This window comes from Triturus cristatus, chromosome 5_2, assembly GCF_964204655.1.
Source record: "Triturus cristatus chromosome 5_2, aTriCri1.1, whole genome shotgun sequence".
In the NCBI taxonomy this organism is placed as follows: domain Eukaryota; kingdom Metazoa; phylum Chordata; class Amphibia; order Caudata; family Salamandridae; genus Triturus; species Triturus cristatus.
The window spans coordinates 387,188,833-387,205,405 of NC_140588.1; positions in this window are offsets into that span (position 1 = coordinate 387,188,833).

Consider the following 16,573-nt stretch of genomic DNA (forward strand, 5'->3'; position numbering starts at 1 on the left):
AAGTTTACGATTGTTTTAAGTTTGAATAGTGCCTTCCAAATGCAAGTAGCAGGTGTGGTTGAGTTGAGCAAATTTTATCCTATAATATGTACGTGCAAACTGCTTTTTCTTAACCAATCACAAACATACTTTTCCACAAAACGAATGTGCACCCTACTTTTAAAAACAATGCTTTTCATCTCCCAATCAGGTACCGTTTTGTATGCGAAAAGAAACTAGTTCCCCATCTTTAAACATATCTCTTATTCTACGAAGAAACTGCATGAGCTACAGACATCTTTCCATACCTTCCAGTCATACCTTCAGAATGCTAGTGTGGATCGTAGGACATAGCTATGTTTTCTGGTGCAGGAGGTATGCAGAACAGAGACCTATTGACTTAGACCTAGGTTTACAAATTGTGGACATTAAATGGTTTGGACCAAGAGGATTGAAGTGGCACCAATTGTTGCCTTTGGTTTAAACCGGTTTGCATCTCCAACACCCTGACCTCATGATTGTGCACTGTGGTGGAAACGACCTAGGCACATTGACTGGGGTAGATTTGGAAATGCTTATGAAGAACACCTTTGGACAATTGATGTTACTTTTGCCTCAAACTGTCTTTGTATATTCCAATATATGCCAAAGACAGAAGTGGAAATGGTCCAAACAATTTTGTCCTCCGAAATCTCGGAAAAAAGTCAACAAAGCTGTCTCTGCATACCTCAGAGAACACAAAATGGGGTCCATATACAACAACAACCTATGTTTTGATATGGCGAATATATACAGAAGTGATGGAGTACACTTCACAGTTCAGGGAAACCGGGTTTTCCTTAATAACGTGAAGCTGTGCATCCGCACTTATATGTAGCTCCAACTAATGAACACAAGGGCTCTTTTTAGAGCCACCCTGTAACTTACAACTTAAGCCCCCTATTTTAGGGCAATATATCGCCAACTCCTGCACCCTCGCCAAAATGTATTCTCCACACAGCTGTGGCGCAGCACAGACCTCTCGCTTTGATCCCCAGCTCTACTCACCCATAGGGGTGAGTAGTTTGCGCTCTACAAATACCATATTGATTTACCTTCTCACTCCCGATACAACACTACCTAAGCACCATACACAAGCTACAATGTTGTAAACAAAAGTTCATCCAAGTACCTATAGCTACATGCTGACACTACTTGCACATATGTGGCACAGCGGCCAGAGCACATGACTTCACAGCATGTGACACACAGTTTGGGCTCAAGCTTTAATCCCCAACTCCGGCAGCAGCTCAGCTTAGCAACATGAGACTCTAGACAATACCTCACATGTATTCCGTACCCCAGGACTTTCATACCAGTATGGGTCAGTAGTTCATCCTAGTAGTTATAAACCCATCCGGACACTACTTCCACAACTGTAGTGCAGCAGCCACGGCACATTACTTCACAGCATAAGACACACAATTTGGGCTCATGCTTTAATCCCCGAGTCCCGCACCAGCTCACCTTACCCGCATCAGACTCTACCCAATACATCACATAATTTCCATAGCCCACCACTTACACACTGGTAGGGGTAAATACTTCATTTCGCACCCCCTCTATTGCACACCCTAAACACCCCACAGAGGTTACAGTGCACCTACCCTCCTATTTCACACTTTTTCCCCCTTTTTCACCTTACTCGCTTCAACGGAATCACAAAATTGTGGCCAACACTTCCTAGTTGCAACTGCTCGCAGCGAATCAGCAGCAAGCTCGTAACGCCTCAGCCAATCAGATGGCAGAATTCCCAAATATTGATATCTGTAAATTTCGATATTTCTCAAAAACTACCGAACGAATTTACACCAAATAAACAAAAGTGTGCTTTCTAGACCAAGACCCTTCTCCCTGCCAAATTTGGGGTAATTCCGTTCACCTTTTCGACCTGTAGCCTTGTCTAAAGTTTCCTATGGAAATTAACATGGAGAAAACACGTTTTGGGACCCTCCTTTTTTTCTAGGGCCCATATTGACGAATCACCCCCAAACTTTCAACATAGGAGCTGATCTCAACAAAGAATTAGTTTTGAAAATTTCATGAAGATTCATCAGAGGACGCCAAAGTTAATGCGAATAGAATGTTGCCATTTTCCTATGGTAACTAGGTCCTAACTATAACTACCTTCGGGCAACCGCCAGTAGGTAATATATATATATATATATATATATATATAGAGAGAGAGCGCGCGATATATATATATATATATATATATATATATATCTATGAATGTGTGTAAATATATATATATAGTATATAATTAATTTAAATATTGACTGTAAAATAAAGTAAAAATTTGCAAATATATATACAGCCAACAAAAAAAATGTAACCTCATTTAAATATTAAAATAAACATTTCATTCAATACTGAATACTAACTATAAAAATAATCCACACATTTGTAACAATTAAAACAATTACAAAAATATTAACTGAAACAATTTAAATTCCCTCCCTACACCACAAAAAAAATAAAATAAATGTGTAGAAAATATTGCTTAAATTAACCAAATAAAATAAAAATAAATGAAAAAATTAATTTTACAAACGTGAATGTTAAAAACGTAACAATAAATTAATAAATCAATGAAAACAAATTGTTGAAATAAACAATGAAAGAAATACAATTAACACATAGGTATCGTTAAAGGTGAGATTAACAATTAATTAAAACAAATACAATTTCAATACCATCCCACCCTATTCCCCTACAAACCCAACACCCTGCTACTAAAATATAAATTGCTAACAAACGTATAAAAGTAAAACAAACATTATCATTTGGAAATTAAACTTCAATAAAATAACAATTGAATAATTAATCAATTTAAAAAGTAATGCATATTTAATGTACAATACAAAATTAAATATAATTAAATTAATTATAATTTAATTACCTTTCCACCCTGTCCTCCTACAAACCCACAACCCACTACTAAACAGTAACTTAGGCTCTCAGTTTTTACTGAATTTTGCAGATAAATGCAGACAAAAAAATGTTTTCCTATCTGTATTTATTTTTAAAAGCGGAAGAATACTGAAAATGGTGCTTCTTGTGAGAGACTCTCAATGCTGTCTTTCATGAATTCCAGGCAACAGCATACAGACCGCATGATGAGTTAAAAAAACAAGATCAGTTTTCCTTAAATACGGGCATATGTTAACATATATTTGTAGCATTACACTAATATGTACCTGTGGGTGTAGTTTTTTTAAAAACATTTTTTATATGTGTCTGCTTAATTTGCTACAGGCATTCATGTATGATTCCCTATCCAGGAGTTAAATAACTGTGGAACTATACCATTTCACGACTCCATTTATTCTCAAGGATGAGGGAACCCAAAGTTATACAAGGGACCATGGGTATGGAATGTTTGTCGAGATACCGGTGGTTCCTTAGTATGGATTTTCACAAACCAGTGAGCATAGAAATGAAATAAGTTCTGTGTCAAAAGGAAGGAGAGAAGGGGCCTCGGGGCTGAACGGGATACAACCCAGCTCTTTTTAAACAAGATCTTGAGTACTAGTCAGAAATACTGCCCCCCCTCTTTCATACCGTCAGACAGTCCGGGCACCTACCTGCTTCATGGACAGGCTCTATAATTACCCCGATTTATAAGGCCGGTGACAAAACCTCACCATAAAAGTATCGTCTGATTGAACTACTAGACATAGAGGCAAAATACTTTGCTGGTACCTTATTGACAGAGCTCCAGGACTGCGTAAAAGAGAAGGAAATAATCCCCCCCTCATCAAACAGGGGTTTGTAAAGACACAGGAACATCAACCAACCTACTAACCATGTCATTGCTTATTGACAAGGAAAAATGAACCAAACGGGCGATTCACTTTTGTTGCATCGACTTTAAGGCAGCCTTTGACAATGCTAACCGAGCAAGACTGGAGAAAACTGGCGCTCTGGGGAATCCCGTCATCTCTCTCGAACCTCCTAATACGCCTCCACACCAACATATGGATACAGGTAAAATTAACAAACGGCACTCATCTCTTGGGGCGCATACCAACTACCAAAGGGCTTAAACAGGGATATGTGCTTGCACCAACACCGTTCAACCTGTACACAGAAGACATGACAAAAGTACTCGGCACCTGCAATGTGTATGCACCTCGACTTGGTGGCAAAGCCATCTCCAGTATCTCGTATGCCGACGGTGATGTCCTGGTAAGCCACACCTAAGTCGGTTTACTCAACAAAATGCATGAGTACGCAGTGGAAAATCACCTAGAAGTGAACATCAATAAAACAAAACCCTTGACAATCAACTGCAAACAATGGTTCCACTCTTGGTAATTGGAAAAAACTCCAGTTGTGAACACCCTTGCCTACAAATACTTTAGGGTAACCATCGACAAGGGTAGCCAATTCGCCAACCAACTTGAGGCTATCAGGAGGAAGAGGATGGCAATAGCAACAACACTTAGGCAGTTAGAAACAAAACTTACAGGGCCTATCCCTTCACCTCTCCTCTGGGTAGTGGTACACAACAATTACAACAAATCTTTTACCCCACATACCATGACAACGCAAATACCATTACTCCGCAATGCCATTACAATGCATGGCATTACATTTTATATGCTTATACCATGCATGCTTTTACAACGAAATTCGTTCTAAATGCATGAATGGTAAAAGCATGTCTTTTAAATGTAAGTATAAGGTAAGTATAGGGGTTGGGGTGTAGGGGTATATGTTATGGGGGTTCAGGGGTAATTTTAGGGTTGTGTTGTGTATGTTTGGGTTTTGGGGTGCTGGGGTATTTTTTGGGTTTAGGGTGGGTTTAGGTTTTGGGTTACTGGGGTATTTTTAGGGTTTCGGTTTAGGTTTTAGGGTTCAGGGGTAATTTTAGGGTTGTATATGTTTGGGTTTTGGGGTGCTGGGGTATTTTAGGGTATTGGATGGGTTTGGGTTTTGTGGTACTAGGGTATTTTTAGGGTTCAGGGTGGGTTTATGTTTTGGGGTGCTGGGGTATATTTAGGGGTCAGGGTGGGTTAGGGTTTGGGGTACTGAGGTATTTTTAGGGGTTAGGGTGGATTTAGGTTTTCGGGTACTGGGGTATTTTTAGGGTTTAGGGTGGGTTTAGGTTTTGGGGTACTGAGTTATTTGTAGGGTTCAGGGTGGGTTTAGGTTTTGGGGTTCAGGGGTAATTTTAGGGTTAAGTGTATGTTTGGGTTTTGGGATGCTGGAGTCTTTTTAGGGTTTTCGGTGGGTTTAGGTTTTGGGGTACTGGGGTATTTTTAGGGTTCAGGGTGGGTTTAGGTTTTGGGGTGCTGGGGTATTTTTAGAGGTCAGGGTGGGTAAGGGTTTTGGGGTGCTGGGGTATTTTTAGGGTTCAGGTTTTGGGGTGCAGGGGTACTTTTGGGGTTCAGGGTGCCTTTAGGTTTTGGGGTGCTGGGGTATTTTTAGGGGTCAGGGTGGGTTAGGGTTTTGGGGTGCATAGGGTATTTTTGGGGTTCAGGGTGGGTTTAGGTTTTGGGGTGCTGGGGTATTTTTGGCGTTCAGGGTGCGTTTAAGTTTTGAGGTGCTGGGGTAATTTTAGGGGTCAGGGTGGGTTAGGGTTTTGGGGTGTAGGGGGTAATTTTAGGGTTCAGGGTGTGTTTAGGTTTTGGGGTATTGGGGTATTTTTAGGGGTCAGGATGGGTTGGGTTTTGGGATGTAGGGGGTATTTTTAGGTTTCAGTGTGTTTAAGGTTTTGGGGTGCAGGGGTATTTTTGGGGGTTCAGGGTGGGGTTAGGGTTTCATATATATATATATATATATATATATATATATATATATTTATAGATTTTCACTGAAAAAACCATAGGTTTTACAGACGTTATAGTTAGGAATTAGTGTTTAAAAAACCTTTCAAATTCACTGAAAAAAACCATAGGTTTCAGGGACATTATAGTTAGTTGGACATTTGACTGATAAAACCAGAGAAATTCGCCTGTTAGAGTTAGTTGAGCTAACTATAATTTACGCGCCCACAATGCACTGGTGATGACATCACATATTACATCACTCATGACATGGTCAGTGACATCACTGATGACATCACTGACAACATCTCAAATGACATCACTGATGACATCATCCAGTGAATGTGTGTTTCTGTAAAGTTTAAATATTTTTCATATATATCTTTGCCAAGGTGTATTGAAGAATGAGTGGATTTACAAGTGCCTGAATGGATTATTTAATAGGTGCGTGACTCTCTGTATAAGTGAGTGATTGAACATGTGTTACTGAATGTATGGGTTAGTGACTAAACTGTGTAAAAGTCTGTATTTGTGTCTCAGTTGGTGTATAAGCGGCTGCATGGGTTGGTGAGTAGCTACATGAGTGTCTACATGGGTTGTTAATTTGTTGTCTGAGTATCTGTATGAGTGCCTGGGTGTCTGTGTGGGTGGGTGGGGGGGGGTGTGACTCTGTGCATACATGTCTGAGTGGATGATTCACTGGTTGTATGAATTCAAAAGTACATCTGGGAAAGGCTGTATAGGTGAGATAGTGTGTATATGGATGTGTTGGTGAGTGAACGAATGTCTCACTGGTATATGTTTTAAGTCAGTATATGTGAGTGTTGGAGTATATAAATGACTATACGTGAGAGTAAGTTATTTGAAGAGTGGGTGTATAAAAGAGTGTCTGCTTGCATCAGTGATTGTATAAGACAGTAAGTATGTGTTAGTATCTGCATAAATAAGTGATGTGGTGTGTGTATAAATAACGCAGTTGGTGTGTATAACTGTATACATGAGTAAATGGGTATGTGATTGATTCTTTGCATGACTGACTAGGTGTGTGAGTAACTCTATGGATGAGTGGCGGACTGTGACTGTATGTATAGGTGCATGAGTGCATATTATAGTACTGTATTGATGAGTAACTGCATGTATAAGTGCGTGGATGTGAGTGTAGACCTAGGAAATAGTGGGTGGCACGTAGTATCTGACATTGTTGTGTGTATGGTTTCAAAAATAGTAGTCTGTATTTTAGAGTGCGTGTATCAAAGTTTATATTAGGCCATCAGTATATGCATCAGATAATCACGTGGATGATGTCATCAGTTATATCATCAGTGATGTAATTTGAGATGTCATCAGTGATGTCACTGACCATGTCATGAGTGATGTAATATGTGATGTCATCACCAGTGCATTGCGGGCGCGTGAGTTATAGTTAGCTCAACTAACTATAACGGGCGAATTTCTCTGGTTTTATATGAGCCAAATGTCCAACTAACTATAACGTCCCTGAAACCTATGGTTTTTTCAGTGAATTTCAAAGGTTTTTTTAAATGCTAATTCCTAACTATAACGTCTGTAAAACCTATGGTTTTTTCAGTGAATTTTGAAAGTTTTTTCAATGTTAAGTTCATATTTTAATATTTATAAAACCTATATTGTTTCTGTTGTTGTAATATTTTGGAACTCTATTATCCTTTTTTTTCATTAATTAAAAAAAATATGTAATGTTTTATATCTTCAAAAAACAAGTATCTATATCTTTTTTTTGGAGAAAACTGAAGTCCCGTACCAGTAGTGTACCAAGCTCCATCAGGACGCAAATCCTATCTGCCATATTGCTAAACTCGTAAAGGATGCGCATTTCGTATCCGACGGGTTTGTGGCACCGCATTTGAGGTTCTGGACTTTTAAGAGTCCAGAGGTGTCAGGGAAACAACACCCAAAGACCCCTGAGTTCCTTCCTGCCTTGGTGCACAAATAAACAGAGACGCGGGCTTTTCGATGGTGGCGTCAAGGGCCAAGGTATATTTACTGCAGGGACACAGAAGTCATAGGAACCACACAAAGGCAGAATCTACGAGACTGTTCGATTTGCAAAAAGTGGGTTGCACCTTAAATACATAAAATATGCCTTCAGGCAACATTACACGAATATCTTTCATGCCCAACCCGGTATCCCAAACAGACAATAAACATACACCAAACAATAATTAGTCGTAGGTTTTCAGTATTCGATCAAGTCCATTTGTCAGTTTCCCATTCTTTGACCGATCCTCCCCATCATAAAAATCGTATCCTCCCCATTGTAAAAGCCCAGAAGGAGAGGAGCAGAGCCAGGTGTAGGAGATAGAAAAGTAGGATAGAGATGTTTATGGATCATAAACGGGCATGGCTACCGTCTTCGGCCTCTCAATCAGGACAATGGACACGAGAACCAGTATAGCAGGGCTGGCCTCAGGCAGGGGAGGCAGCTTGATTCTGCCTAGTCACGCAGCGTCAGCTTCCTCGGGCTCGGGCTTACGTGTCCTTAACAAGGTGATTCTGCCGGGGTCATTGCTCGTCCATTGACTATGTGAGGGCAAGAAACAAAATGGGTGCCATATCTAAAATGGATGCCATGGCTTTACAACAGAATGCCCTATTTCTCAGTGAATTCATGCTCGTAGCGCAGCGAAAACACTGTCATATATTAAATGGATCATTTACGGTTCATTGATACCAAAATCGTGTCAGTACTACGATACCGAATACACGGGTTCGGATCGCTGCAGAACCTCACGTCCTGCGTAACATCATATACATATGTGGTCATGCCAGCTTCTATTTTGGTATGCGACGGGAACGCAGTACCAAGTTGCGCCTTACGTCATGTACGTATGGGGTCACGCCCGCTGCGCATTGCGTATGCGACGAGTGTACGCTGCCAGGCCCTGTGTTACTTCATAGACGTATGGTGTCGTGCCAGGTACGCCATTCCCACATTTTGTTTTTGTCTCAAAACTATATCTAAATAAGTTTAAAGTGTATATGAGAACAAGCGATAATCTAAAATATTTTAAACATTTATATATTTCTAACTGTACTAAACTTATATTATGGTAAATATATTTTCTCAAAATCGCGTCGGGTGCGACCTCCTTGCGCGCTCGGTGCGCGATTGCCATGTGACATCAAAGAAAAGCATTTGATTGGTTCATAACCTGTCCCATTGTAACAGTTGGAGGACCCCACACATTTTAGTCATTCTCTCTACAGCGTTTGATGAGACTCCTCTTCTGCTTAGAGAGCTTTTTGAAAACCTTTTGCTATGTACACATATCTGACACTACACACAACATGCAACCATCATCTTCATCAATATTCATGCTCTGTAAAGTAGCCTTCCACCTGTGATAGCCATGCTTCTAAAAGCTACATAACAGAAGTTTTCCCCACTGCCAGAGGTAAAATGGTTGCATACGCTGTCCACAGCACAATGTAATGTGGTACGGCCCAGGGACAGTATCATGCATAGATAATGAACACACGGACACAGATAGATAGTGGAAGTGGGTATGGGCACGTGCGCTTGACTCCTTTTTATTACCAGGGTCACATATCCAGGGACGTCTGTACTGAATGCGTGTGGGGTGAGTGTAAACCAGCCCTCAGGGAATGGTTGCTGCTAGCATCAACTACAACAGTAATCATTGCATCAGACACAGAAATTCAATAATAAAAGGGTCAATAGTTTGTGCTGCAGTAAGGTAGGGACACTAGATGTGAAATAATACAGACAAGATTATATCGTAAAAGAACCATAACTTGTGGTATACTGAGATACAGGCAGTAGATCTGAAATAATACACAAAAAGATTGTATCATAAAGGGTCCATCAGATCTAGTGCACTCAGATAGCCACATCAAAAGTATTCAGCATGTGCACTGACAGCGATGATGCGTGCTGCGGGCGGGCTGTACTAGGAACAATGTCTATTGCCTACAGGACTGCCTCATCTGCAATAGCGACTCGATCTGAATTGTAAACACTGCTGTCTGCAGTGTAGGCCAGAGGCAGTGGTCATTAACGGCTCACAGCCACGTGTATATTTCAATAGACGTAGTAGTTAGTTGCCTACTGGAGTCTGTAATTAAACAATCACCACTCGATCTGAATTGTGAGCCCTGCTGACCGCAGTGTAGGTCAGAGGCAGTGGTCATTAACGGCTCACAGCCACGTGCCATTGGATTCGAAAGCACGGAGTTAGTTGCACCTGATCGGAGGGGGTACACACAAATCATCACAGACTTTAACTTCTGATATCCTCAATCACAGAATCAAGACCCCGTTTCACTGTTCCGACCTGCTGTACCGCGGTGAACTCCACCGACTGCAGTCAGCCAAGCCCAATAATCATGTGCAGCAGTTAGCTACGGAAGCCCAAAGTCTGATGCACCTCAACGGAGGGAGTTCTGTGAAAACCAAGCAGCAGGTAATATCGGACATCGTCCATTTTGGGATCAAGACACCGTTCCACTGTTGGGACCTAGAGTTGGTTGCACCTGTTTGAATGGAGTACCTTCCTCTCCACTCTCAGATGCAGTTCTAACATCGTACATTGTGGCATCAAGACCCCGTTTCACTGTTCACACCTGCTGTACCGCAGTGTATCCAGCCACTGCACTCAGCCAAGCCCAAGAATCATGTGCAGCAATTAGCTACGGAAGCACAGAGTCTTATGCACCTCAACGGAGGGAGTTCTGTGAAAACCAACAAGCAGCTGGTAATATCGGACATCAATCAATCAATCAATCAATCATGGAATTTATATCGCGCACTACTCACCCGGAAGGGTCTCAAGGCGCCTGGGGGAGGGGGTCTGCTACTGCTCGAACAGCCAGGTCTTGAGCTGTTTCCTGAAGGCGAGGTGGTCCTGGGTCAGCCGCAGGTGGACGGGCAGGGAGTTCCATGTCTTAGCCGCCAGGTAGGAGAAGGATCTTCCTCCGGCGGTGGCTCTCTGGATGCGAGGGACGACGGCGAGGGCGAGGTTCGCGGATCGTAGCTGGGGGGTGGGCGTGTAGAAGGTCAGGCGGTCGTTGAGGTACCTTGGGCCCAGGTCGTGGAGGGATTTGTGTGCGTGGGTGAGGAGTCTGAACGTGATCCTCTTGTTGACAGGGAGCCAGTGTAGGTCTCTCAGGTGGCTCGAGATGTGGCTGCGTCGGGGGACGTCCAGGATGAGTCGGGCGGAGGCGTTCTGGATGCGCTGAAGTCTTTTCTGAAGCTTGGCTGTTGTACCGGCGTAGAGGGTGTTTCCGTAGTCTAGTCTGCTGGTGACGAGGGCCTGGGTGACCGTCTTCCTGATCTCGGTCGGGATCCAACGGAAGATCTTGCGGAGCATGCGGAGGTTGTGGAAGCAAGATGAGGAGACGGCGTTGACTTGTCTGGTCATCGATAGGGAGGAGTCCAGGATGACGCCCAAGTTGCGTGCGTGGTCCGTTGGCTTGGGTGCGGTGCCTAGGGCCGGGGGCCACCAGGAGTCGTCCCATGCGGAGGGCGACGGTCCCAGGTTGAGGACTTCTGTCTTGTCCGTGTTCAATTTCAGGCGGCTGGTGTTCATCCATTCGGCGACGTCTTTCATCCCTTCGTGTAGGCTGGCTTTGGCGGTGTCGGGGTCTCTGGTGAGGGAGAGAATCAACTGGGTGTCATCGGCGTAGGAAATGATGTTGAGGTTGTGTTGGCGTGCGATGGCAGCGAGGGGTTTCATGTAGATGTTGAAGAGAGTGGGGCTGAGCGGCGATCCTTGCGGGACGCCGCAGATGACTTCGGTGGCCTCAGAGCGGAACGGAGGGAGGTGTACTCTCTGTGTTCTGCCGGAGAGGTATGAGATGATCCATTCCAGAGCCTTCCCTTGGATGCCGGTGTCGTTGAGGCGTTGGACTAGGGTGCGGTGGCAGACCGTGTCAAATGCTGCGGAGAGGTCTAGGAGGATGAGTGCCGTTGTTTCACCGTTGTCGAGCAGGGCTCGGATATCGTCGGTGGCTGCGATGAGGGCGGTCTCGGTGCTGTAGTTGGCTCTGAACCCGGACTGCGATGGGTCGAGGGATCCGTTTGTCTCGAGGAAGGCGGCCAGTAGCTTGTTGACGACCTTCTCGATGACTTTGGCAGGGAAGGGAAGGAGCGAGATGGGGCGGAAGTTCTTGAGGTCGGTCGGGTCTGCTGTTGGTTTCTTCAGCAGAGCGCTGAGCTCGGCGTGCTTCCAGCTCTCCGGGAAGGTGGCTGTGTCGAAGGAGGTGTTGATGATGTCTCGGAGGTGGGGTGCGATGGTAGCGGCGGCCTTGTTGAAGACATGGTGGGGGCACGGGTCGGTCGGAGATCCGGAGTGGATGGTGTTCATCATGCGTGTTGTGTCTTCGGGGGTCACCTCGGTCCATGTCTGGAGGATGGCGGCGGGGTGCGTAGGTTCGACCGATGGGTGCGGGGGTGGGACGCCGAAGCTGTTGTGGATGTCGGCGAACTTGCGGTGGAAGTACGAGGCGAGGGAGTCGCAGAGGTCCTGCGAGGGGGTGATGTCATTGTTGCCGGTGCTGGGGTTGGAGAACTCCTTGACGATGTTGAAGAGCTCCTTGCTGTCATGGGTGTTTTTGTCCAGTCGTTCCTTCAGAGCTTTCTTCTTGTCCATTCTGGGATCAAGACACCGTTCCACTGTTGGACTACTGTGTTAGTAGTATACAGAGCTCTCCACGGTGCTGGGCCTCAGGTAGGGCGCTGTCTGCCTGTGTCGCGGTAGCCAGTGTTGGTCTCGACCCAAAAGCTTCCGCCGGCACGTGGTGGGCCCTCTTTCACATACGGCGGTGTCGAAAGGTGACCTGTGGGGCATATGTGCATCGCAGCGGCCATGACGGTTTCTGGGTAACAGCAGGCTGAGAGCATTATTCCCGCAGCCACCTTCACTCACGGCGTCAGCCTTGTGGCGGTGTAAGCTGTGCAGACCTGACAGACATGTTTACCATTCCGGAAGAGAACCACACCCAGAGAAACGTGCCTTTTAGTCATACACCTATGCTAGCCTTGCGTACGCCGATCCAGCCCACTACGCTAAAGATATTTGGGGGGAGGGGGCACGTACGCGCTATATTTTCCTAATATTCCCTACTGACTGTACTATCATGGTTGTGTCCACTTCACTCAATAGACCATCAGTGTATGTTCACATGTACATGTCTGTGCTCTGCATACTCAAGTCTGTCCGGCACATCTCCTCAACACTTTGCATTGTATACTTTTATAATCGAGAATCACTTGCCACCTTCGCTCATACTTTGCTCCCATCTCTCCCCGCATTCTGCATTGTGTGGCAGAGGTGCTATGTTTGGTTTGTGTACATGGCTAGCCACGGTTCCCACAGTACGTAGGGTCATTGTATCTGCTAGGTGTACATGTTATTTGTGATTATATAAGTTAGCGCGTTTATTTACGAGCAGTGGTTTCTCCCATATACATATCGCTGTGTTAAAGAGGATACAGAACTTTCTCACAGGTGAAAAGTGGGACCACAATGGCAGTCATTCATTACTATGCAAGAATGTCCAACTGCATGACGCTTCTAACCTTACAGCCCCCGTTCGTGCGTGCTTTCTTAAAAGCACGCCAACTCCCACAATCAGACCAACATTCACACAGCTTTCTAACGGCAGTTATCTGCTTCTTAATAACATGGACTGCTACGCAATGTGAGCTGGCATACCGTATGTCCTTACTGTTTCAAACTGGATAACTTCCTCTGGCAATCTCTATTCCCACCCACACAAAGTAACTGCCAAAGTTCAACTTGGCCTTCAATACCTACTTTGAAAACAGATTTTATTAAACGGAGCAAACTGAAAGCGCTTTTGTTTCAAACAGAAGTGTCCCTAACTTCTCCAAAAGTAATTTATCAACTGCAGATAGCACGAACTTCAAGTAAAATACACTCCCTTTTAAATATGAACCTCCCAACTTTTTTGAGTTTTTCCTATAAATTTTTTTAATACACTTCAATTGAACTATTATCATATAATAACTTTCTAAGTATGCTTAGGCATTTGAACTCTGTTTTCATTATTGGCCCTTACGTCTCCAGACTAACCAGGGATGGATGATGTATGGCCTATGCAAATACGCCATTTACTTGCTAAATTAGCCTAAACCCGACATCCATTTTGAAATCATGTCTATTCTTTGTACACACGTCTCCCTGCCTGCCTGTTATCCATGAAGCCCTTCCACACAAATTAGCTCATCCTCAGCCTCTGCTCACGAGCTGGTGATCAAGATCCAAAAACACGGCATTGTTTAGGAACTGGTTGGCACAGTGTGGTAATCGTACCCTATCTTTATTTTCATTCTACAATTTACAGTCATTCATGTCTAATAGGTATTGTTTATGTCACATGGAACTGTAACATGTAATGTGGAATTGACTGATGCAGGAGCTTAGGTTTGAATACAGCAGAAGTGTTGGAGTTTGCCTCAGCTGGATGCCTTAGCTCTTGCACCAGTAGGTCCATTTATGGCACTTAAATAAAGACACTTTTTATATAACTTGCAGACTCCATCGCTTTATCCCACACTGCCACTTTCTTAAACACACCTGATTTCACCATTTGTCTTCTGTGACATTGCAACATTCTGCATTATATTCTTCACAATTATTTCTTTATTCCTGCTTACTAAAACACTCCATTCGAGTCTTCAGACTGGTAGGGGTGAGTGGTTTGCTTCCCACTCCCGCTATAGTCTAAACCCATACTAACACCACTTGCACAGCTATGCTACAGCGCCCAGAGCACATCAGTTTACAGCAATCAGCTCACAGTTTCATCCCCGAGTGTACCGGCACCTCACCTCAACACCATCTCACTCTGGCCAAAACAGCACTTTCACACCGCTAGGGGTGAATACTTCGCTTCACACTCCCTGTATAGCACACCCTAACTACCCCACAGAGCTCACAGCGCTATAGTTTAAACCCATACTAACACCACTTGCACAGCTATGCTACAGCGGCCAGTATGCTACAGCACCCAGAGCCCATCAGTTTACAGCAATCAGCTCACTGTTTCATCCCCGACTGTCCCGGCACCTCACCTCAGCACCATCTCACTCTGGGCAAAACAGCACTTTCACACCGGTAGGGATGAATACATTGCTTCACACTCCCTGTGTAGCACACCCAAACCACCCCACAGAGCTCACAGCGCTCCTACCCTCCTCTTTCCTACTCTTTTTGCCCTTTTTTCCCCTTACTCGCTTCAACGGAATCACAAAATGGCTGCCAACACTTCCTAGTTGCAACTGCTCGCACCGCTCGCAGCCAATAAGCAGCAAGCTCGTGCTCGTAACGCCTCAGCCAATCAGATGGCACAATTCCCAAATATCAATATCTGTGAATTTCGATATTTCTCAAAAACTACTGAACGGATGGATTTACACCAAATAAACAAAAGCGTGCTTTCTAGACCAAGACCCTTCTCCCTGCCAAATTTGGGGTAATTCCGTTCACCCGTTCGACCTGTAGCCTTGTCTAAAGTTTCCTATGGAAATTGCATGGAGAAAACCTGTTTTGGAACCCCCCCTTTTCTCTCTGCCCCCCCTTGACGAATCACCCCCAAACTTTCAACATAGGAGCTGATATGAACAAAGAATTAGTTTTTCAAAATTTCATGAGGATTCATTAAACGACGCCAAAGTTATAAGCAAAACAAAAAAATTTCTTCCTATGGAAACTTGGTCCTAACTATAACTACCTACTTGCGACCGCCAGTAGGTAATAAATGAAATGTAAAAAATGTTGTTTTATAAATATATAATATATTAATATATATATATATATATATATATAGGTAAAGCACTTTTACACAGTTTATGCCTTTGCCACGCATGCATTTGGTTGTAAAGGCATGCGTGGTAAAATCATATCCAGAGTGAAAGTTTGTGGGGTAATGGTATCGCGGAGTAATTGCATTTGCGTTGTAAAAAATGCGGAGAGTGATGGTATGCCGGGTCAAATTATGCGGGATAACCTCATATATTCCTGGGTAGCGCAAGCTAAAATTCTACCCTCCATCACCTATGGCAGCGAAGCACTAAGGGGCAGGGATGCAAAACTGCTGAACACCACCTGGGCCTATAGAGTTATGTTTAACCTCCCAACTTACGCCTCACCTGCACATATTCGACAGGAGTTCGGCCTAACCAAACAACTTTTGGCAAGGCAAGGTTTCTATATAATGTGTTTGCACAAAATTAAGAACTCTCCCCAGAATACACTGAACCATCAGCTCTGGCAAGAACTTTGTAATATATCCAACTCGCCGGCCAAAAGTACTTGGAGGCTTCACTTGCCACTACCGAGCTAGCCCTCCTATGGGAAACTCAAACTACCCATTCGCTCTTTAAGCAAGTAGTAAAAAAGGTAATCAAGAAAATCTCCCTTGCCGAAGACAAAGCTGCCTTTGCCCGCAGGGGCCATGCCTGGATGACACTGAGTGGCTACAAATCACTTGGGTCACAGGCATACTTCAATTTGGGGTATTCCAGGAAAACCAAAGAACATTTCTTAAAATACAGGCTAGGAATCCTGCCAGCCATTCCGCATCCCCCACCTTGGCAGAGGGATAAATGTGGTAACACATGCAGACTATGTGGGAACGGTACTGACGATATGGAACACCTAATCTGCTCCTACACTAAATTAAAGGAGGAAAGGGTAGGATTACTCAAAGCGCACTTTAATGAAGAAGGGATTTGAACTGTCACCTGGGCGTTACCT